This window comes from Portunus trituberculatus, chromosome 44 (genome assembly GCF_017591435.1).
Source record: "Portunus trituberculatus isolate SZX2019 chromosome 44, ASM1759143v1, whole genome shotgun sequence".
In the NCBI taxonomy this organism is placed as follows: Eukaryota; Metazoa; Arthropoda; class Malacostraca; order Decapoda; family Portunidae; genus Portunus; species Portunus trituberculatus.
Window position 1 is genome coordinate 7,961,369 of NC_059298.1, and position 7,873 is coordinate 7,969,241.

Sequence of the window (7,873 nt, forward strand, 5' to 3'; positions counted from 1 at the left end):
ACATTTTTTTTCTCTCCTTGAAATCTTACTCATATCCTTTCCACATTCCTCTCTTTTACCTCATCCTTACCTTGTCCTCTTTATCTTTATCTTACCTTCTTCTGTCTACAGGATACTGCGGCCTTTCTCGTCCATATGTGGTTACCTGTTTTATTTTCTTTCCCAATAACGTTCCTTCTAATGCAAGCGTTTTCAACATGTACATGAACAACGTCTTCCCTCTACAGTCAGTCTTTTGTCTCTACCAGGAATAAGTGTAGGTTTCTTTTTAAGGTCATTTTTAAGTTTATCCATTAAGAAACACATGAGGCACTGTATAATTGATAGTTTAAGTTAGTAATAAATAGCAAATTAGTTCCCATGTATAAAGATTGAAGGTAAGATTGGAATGTTTATATTTTTCCATGTATACCTTGAGTGCCGTATGATTTCCTTATTGTACCTTCCTCCTTGTGTGAATTAGTCAATGGAAAAACTAAATCTAGAGTGCTGAATTATTCCGTTCTATTTTCTCTTTCTTACTCTCTGTTTCTCCTTCACTCTCTTCACCTGACCCAATCTTCCCCAGCAATATGTAGCATTTCACACACCCCATCATGTTCCTTGTCAATCTCCGTCCCTCTACACACACACATACTCTATTAGTCTTTGTTATCAGCCATCTCCACATCATCTCCCCAGCCTCCTCTTTCTCCCTTACCTCCTGTCACCCATACCTGCAGCCACCCATCACTGGTATATACGTCTCTCTCGCTCTCTCTCTCTCTCTCTCTCTCTCTCTCTCTCTCTCTCTCTCTCTCTCTCTCTCTCTCTCTCTCTCTCTCTCTCTCTCTCTCTCTCTCTCTCTCTCTCTCCAGTCACATAAACTACCACCACCACCACCACCGCTTCCTGTAATGATATATCTCCTACGTCTCTTTCTCTTCTTTTCTGTCTTTTTATTGATTTATTCGTCACATATACAGGATTTTTGTGGTGGGTTTAAAATACTTGTTTGTCTCCTGCTATGCCGCGTTGTCTCTCTCTCTCTCTCTCTCTCTCTCTCTCTCTCTCTCTCTCTCTCTCTCTCTCTCTCTCTCTCTCTCTCTCTCTCTCTCTCTCTCTCTCTCTCTCTCTCTCTCTCTCTCTCTCTCTCTCTCTCTTATGTTTAACTTTCATATTGAGTGAGCGAGGGAGAATTTAAGAAACTATTTCCCTCCTTTGCCTTCTGTATTGATATATCAAAACGTCCTTTTATTATTTGTTTTCTTCTTCTCTCTTTTTTTCTGCATCGTTTTGACTTTTACTTCGAGATGATGAACATTTATTTTCGCATTTATTTTCTTCTTTTTCTCTTTTCTTCTTCGTTCACCTCGTCGTCCTCGCGTCTCGTTATGTCTCGTCTTATATTTACGTCTGTCTCGCCTCTAAGTGTTTCTGTCGGATTAGTGGCAATCTTTCAATAACATGCTATACTTTATTTACTCGTTCCCTTATCGATTTCTATTTTATTTTCCTCTAATTTTGCTCCGTCTTGCTTTTCTTCTTATCTTTTATTTTTTGTTTTTGTTTTTATTGATCTACAACTCTTTCTGACTCTCTATCTTCTTTTCCTTTCGTCTTTTCTGTTTTCTTCTTTCTTTCTCATTTTCTTTGTTCTCTTTTATTTTATCCTTTCCTTTGTTAATTTTTTCCTTCATCCATTTCTCTTTGCTTATTTCTTATCTTGTTCTAGTTTTAGTTCTTTATATACTCTCTCTCTCTCTCTCTCTCTCTCTCTCTCTCTCTCTCTCTCTCTCTCTCTCTCTCTCTCTCTCTCTCTCTCTCTCTCTCTCTCTCTCTCCTCCTCCTTCCCGTTTCTGTATAATTCCTGTATTTTTAAGTTGTTTCCTATAATGTGATTCCAAGAAAACTTGCTCTTTGCCGCTCCAATGTTAACTAACTGATTGACTGACTGACTGACTGACTGAGTGAAAGACTGAGTGAGTGAATGTTTTAATAAGAGTGAGGTGGAGCAAAAATACACGGGTTCCGCTGTTTATTCGTATATTTGGGTAGTTTCGTTGACCTCTCTCTCTCTCTCTCTCTCTCTCTCTCTCTCTCTCTCTCTCTCTCTCTCTCTCTCTCTCTCTCTCTCTCTCTCTCTCTCTCTCTCTCTCTCTCTCTCTCTCTCTTTCTCAGATCAGCTTCTCAATTCAGTCAACCAAGTCTTATCATTTAGCTTGTATATCTTCCAGTATTCACTCTGTCAGTCACTCATTCATTCATTTACACCTTTTTCGTATGGTTATTCACTCACTCACTCACTCACCCACTCACTTACTCTCTCACTGACTCGCTCACTCACTCAAACATTGAACGTCCATTATATCTCCATTCACTTGCCTCAGTCTAGATTTCACTCGCGTGTCACTCAACTCGCTCGCTTTATTTCCTGACTCACTCACCGCTGGCACGTCAGAAGCTATTCATCACTGGCTGAGAGAGAGAGTTAGAGAGAGAGAGAGAGAGAGAGAGAGAGAGAGAGAGAGAGAGAGAGAGAGAGAGAGTCATAACAGGTAGATATAAAAGAGATAGACCAGGAAAAGAATTGACATATTGACAGATACAAACAGTTAATGTGGGGAATTTGACAGACATACAGACACTTAGACAGTTAAACAGACACAGGCATGTAAAAAGACACACACACACACACACACACACACACACACACACACACACACACACACACACACACACACACACACACACACACACACACACACACACACACACACACACACACACACACACACAATTAAGATGGAGAGAGAAAAAGAGGAAGATAACTAGAAATCAGAAAGGAGAAAGAAATAAGAAACGTGAGAAGATATACGTAGCAGGAGAAAGGTACACACACACACACACACACACACACACACACACACACACACACACACACACACACACACACACACACACACACGAAGATGAATAGTGAAGAAGCTGCTACTTTTATTTTTTTTTAGACCTGAAGGATAATAGACAAGATAGAGCGATAGGATGAGAGGCGAGGACGAGGACGAAGCGTGGATGTGGTAGGTGGCAGGAGCACTCAATGAATTTGGGATTTTTCTTTAATCATCGTTCCGAATTAAACTCGGCAATAAAATTTCTCGAGAGGACTTATGTAAATGTTTGGGTTTGAGATGAACTTATTAATCTCTCTCTCTCTCTCTCTCTCTCTCTCTCTCTCTCTCTCTCTCTCTCTCTCTCTCTCTCTCTCTCTCTCTCTCTCTCTCTCTCTCTCTCTCTCTCTCTCTCTCTCTCTCTCTCTCTCTTGTCATGTTATCTTTTTCTTTTGAATACGAAAGTTCACCCAACACTGCAAACTGACCCGTGGCTTGACTCTCAACACACACACACACACACACACACAGACACACACACACACACACACACACACACACACACACACACACACACACACACACACACACACACACACACCTGCAGTAGCTATATGCAAGACCGTACCAAATGCCCCCCCGTCTTAATTCACCTCACACATCTGTCTTTGTGGCGATGTTCCTCATTCATTATTCATCCCCTTTGCACACCTGTCACCCGAGCTATTCCACTGCACCTCACCTGTCATCAGCTCGCCGTTGCTTGTGTTTGTTTTTGCAATACTTGTTGATCGCAGGTGTGGCTTGGATTGATGCATTGTAGGTGTGTATTGACCGGTGTAGTCTTTAATTGACTTCATCCGTAATGCATCGCTGAGATCAATCCTGTCTCACATATCTGCTTCTGTTCTTCCTGTTATTAGCACGCCACCCATGCCCGTCCTTGATTCATGCACACCTGAGCGTTTCTTCTCTCGCTCACCTGTTGCTTCTACTCCTTCTCTTCCTCCTTTTCCTCCTTCACCTCCTCCTCCTCCTCTTTCGCCTTCTCCCGGTTTTCCTCCTCTTCGTCTTCGTTCTCCTTTAAAAACACATGATGCAAATACCACGTGTCACTCATGCCGTGTTATTTGTGCGTGCGTCGGTTTAACAGCTTCACACTTCATAAACTTACACACACACACACACACACACACACACACACACACACACACACACACACACACACACACACACACACACACACACACACACAGGACTAACTATGTTGCAACTCCACACTTCCATCACCCCCGCTCCCCTTCCCACCCACACCTGCCACTTGCTGCCCCCAGGTACTCTCCCACGCACACCTGTCATAGCGGTCAAGTACCCCAGGCCGGTACCTGCACCTTTCACTCCATGCACCGCTAACACCTCATCCCCAACACACACACACACACACACACACACACACACACACACACCTGTCCTTACATTAACTTAGAACAGCTGTCTTCACACACATCATTACCTTCACACATGTATACATAGGTCCCAGTATCTCTTCATTGTTACACGAATACATACGCACACCTGCACGAATAGCATATGTTCGCTTGCGTGCGTGGGTGTCTCACTGTGTGTGTGTGTGTGTGTGTGTGTTTTCATTCCTACACAATGACAGCACAGGGCTCGAGTGGCCGCGTGGAGACGATTGGCCTAAAGCAAAGTTCATTCCGGACATTCTCCCTTCCTTCCCCTCCCTCACCTTGCCTCCGTCTGTCCTCCTCCCGCCCCTGTCTGGCCCGCCCCTCCGCCCGACGCGTGAGTCAGGGCGGATCACTTCCTTGGAATTTGTTCGTGAGGGCAGGCAGCGGGGCGAGAGACATTGCCTGGCCAGAGTTATGTAGTCCTTTTTCCTCTATCATTGCTTTCCCGTAGGTGGGCAGCATGGTTTCTGGGCTCCCGGGGGTCACTGTCCTCGTGTTTTGCCTCCGTGTTAAGGTCAAAGTCCCGGCCGCCCACCCACCCACAAGCCACGCGGTCATTTTCTTTGCGGTCTTAATTCTCGTCTTTGTAACTCCAAGTATATGGCCTAAATTCCTTCAGTTTATCTTGTATGTGTGTATAGATGTTGTTAAGTTGGGCATTAATAAACTCAAGTTAGCGTGCAAAACAACAAACACACGTGCTGCAGAGCGGACGTCCTGTCAGGTGTTGACCTCGCCAAGACTTTGCAGGTAGACATAGGAAGCAATGACGTGACTTACCTTTGAGGTGTGGAGATGCTTGTTCCTTGTCAGTGTTGATAGGTGAGTCAGTGGCGTGGCCGTTAACCCATGTCCCATCGAGCGCGACTCACGCACGCACACACACTCACACGGACACCACTCACGGCCTCGCCTCACACGCCGGCCAAAAGTAACCTCTCCATGGTACAGCAATTTGGGATCACGCGTGCCAGATTCTCGCCCGTCGCCTCTGCTATAGCGCGGCCGCGTGTGGCATTGTTCCGGCCACCCCCCACCAGTGAAAAACACCACCACCACTACTATACCACTACGTGTATACTGCTATATGACTACCACAGCCACCACTACAGCACCACAGCAATTCACCACCTCCACCACACGAGCCTGCTGTTGCTGCTGTTGCTGCTACATAAAGTTCCCATTCCGAGTCGTAACCAAATCGTTGCTCGCCAGAAACTCGAACGCCACACTGTTGCTTCACTACACGACGACAAGATCACGAGGAACGATCTGTGTGGAGTTGCTCTCTCTCTCTTATAGTGGTATCAGTCCTTCTCTCTTCTTTCACTCTTTTATCCCTGGTTGTTGTTGTGTGTGTGTGGCGAACTTGTCTCTCTCACTGTTTCTTTCAATCTCTCTCTCTCACTCTTTCGTGCACCAGGGAGAGGCGGAGGAGCGTTGGAGGGAGGGATGAGTAGACGATGGAGGGAGGAGAGAGACTCAGCCACGGCGCCCCGACCAACCCGACCAGTGCGCGCCGTGTGAAGCCCGTGTTTACATAGCGGGTCTAGCGGGGTCCTCTCTCAGCCCCGGCCCCGCCCCGCCCCCGCCCGCTCCGCTCCTCCCCAGCCCTAACCTTCCCCTCACCTACCCCTCACCCACCCAGCTCCGCCCCTCACCCTCTCCCGCCTTCCCTCATCGCCACCCCGAGTCTAGAGGAGCAAATTATAGTGCGTGGTGCCCTCTGGTGTCCGACCGGGGGAAGTTACGTATGAGATCCTTTTGAGAGCGTGTGAGGATGAAGAGGGGAAGGAGGGTGGAGGAGGAGGAGGAGGAGGAGGAGGAGGTAGCGGTCATGGATGGTTAGGGAAAGGTGTAGAGAAGAGTAGAAGAGAGTGCTGTGTAGATGACGTAGAGAGAAGGACGTGCTAGAGCAGATGTGTGAAAGGAGGAAAGGAGGAGGAGGAGTAGGAGCAGGAAGAGGTGAGGATTACTCTCTGCAAGAGGAGGAGGAGGAGGAGGAGGAGGAGGAGGAGGAGGAGGAAGAAGAACAGGTTAAGGAAGATCAGGGAAGGAAGTAGAAGATGAAGAGGAGAAGGAGAAAACGGAGGAAGAAGAGGCGGAGGAACAGGATTTTTTATAGTAGGTAGAAAAAAATAAAGTTTGTTAAGAGACCCAAAACAGGAATGGCGTGAATACCTGGCGTTCCCGAGACTCAGGTAGGAATGGTCAGGTGAGGAACTGATCACGGGAGCGCACACACACACACACACACACACACACACACACACACACACACACACACACACACACACACACACACACACACACACATGAGATGGAAAAGGTCAATCTCATATCACCGTCATTCTATCTTATGACCCTCTTCCACCACCATTACCATCACCACCACCACCACCATCACCACCACCACCTACAGCTGACTCAAGTAGCAAGTGATGGTGGTGGTGGTGGCGTCATCAGATTTTTACGTGAAACCACAGTGTCCGTCAGTCCGTTCGTCCATCCACAGCACGCCATAAGCAACCACACACACACACACACACACACACACACACACACACACACACACACACACACACACACACACACACACACACCCACACACACACACACACACACACACTTACAGGCTTCTCCTTCTCACTTTCCTCTACCTTATCTTAATATCGTCGAAGTTCCGCGTCCTCTCCTCTGATAAGGCCGCAGTAATGCCCCTCCCCTCCACCCACGCCCGCGCCCCCCGCTGGTGCACGCCCACGGAGGCCTCGCGTCGCCCCTTGTCCTCCTGTCGGCCTTAGTTTAGCTCTCGTCGGGGCCTATTCTCTTCACCTGATACCGGAGATAAGATAGGAGACGAGGGTGCGTGTCCGCCGATAACAGGTGCTTCATACAGGCCTCCTCCTCCTCGTCCTCCTCCTCCTCTTCCTCCTCCTCCTCTTCCTCCTCCTCCTCCTGCGACGTCCTCGATAACCCAAGATAATAGGTCAAACATTCCCCCGATAGCGGAACTCAATTCGAAAGGAACAGACTCGGATTAGAGGCACTGCTATCACGGGAGACAGGAACTGACGGAGGTGGTGGTGATGGTGGTGGCGGCGGCGGCGGTGGTGGTGGTAGTGGTGACTGGTTGGTTGGTTGGTTGGTAGTTTTTGCTGGTTGTCGTAGTGGTATTAGTGGTAGTAGTGTAGTAGTAGTAGTAGTAATAGTAGTAGTTGTAGTAGTAATAGTATTGTGGTATTGGCGTATAATGATAACTTTGAACATTATATATTACTATCACTATCAATACTACTATTAGCACCACCACCACAATTTTTCCCACTTCAAATCTAAATCTAGCACCAACAAAAATAACACACACACACACACACACACACACACACACACACACACACACACACACACACACACACACACACACACACATATTCACAAAATAATACTGTCCTCACCACCACCACCACCACCACAACCACCACCACCATCACCCCCGCCGCCGCCGCTACTACCACCGTCATTTGCATA

The 7,873-nt window shown here is 47.1% G+C and overlaps 1 protein-coding gene across 1 annotated transcript in view; it reads right to left on the bottom strand.

The window, feature by feature from the left end:
* The window catches only part of LOC123518552 (protein tramtrack, alpha isoform-like), a 140,913-nt gene extending 135,048 nt beyond the window's left edge, over positions 1–5,865 (bottom strand). Inside the window, exon 1 of the mRNA XM_045279386.1 lies at positions 5,123–5,865. The gene's annotated coding sequence lies outside the window, so the exon portion shown is untranslated. The remainder of the gene's footprint in view (positions 1–5,122) is intronic.
* Positions 5,866–7,873: the final 2,008 nt, after the last annotated feature.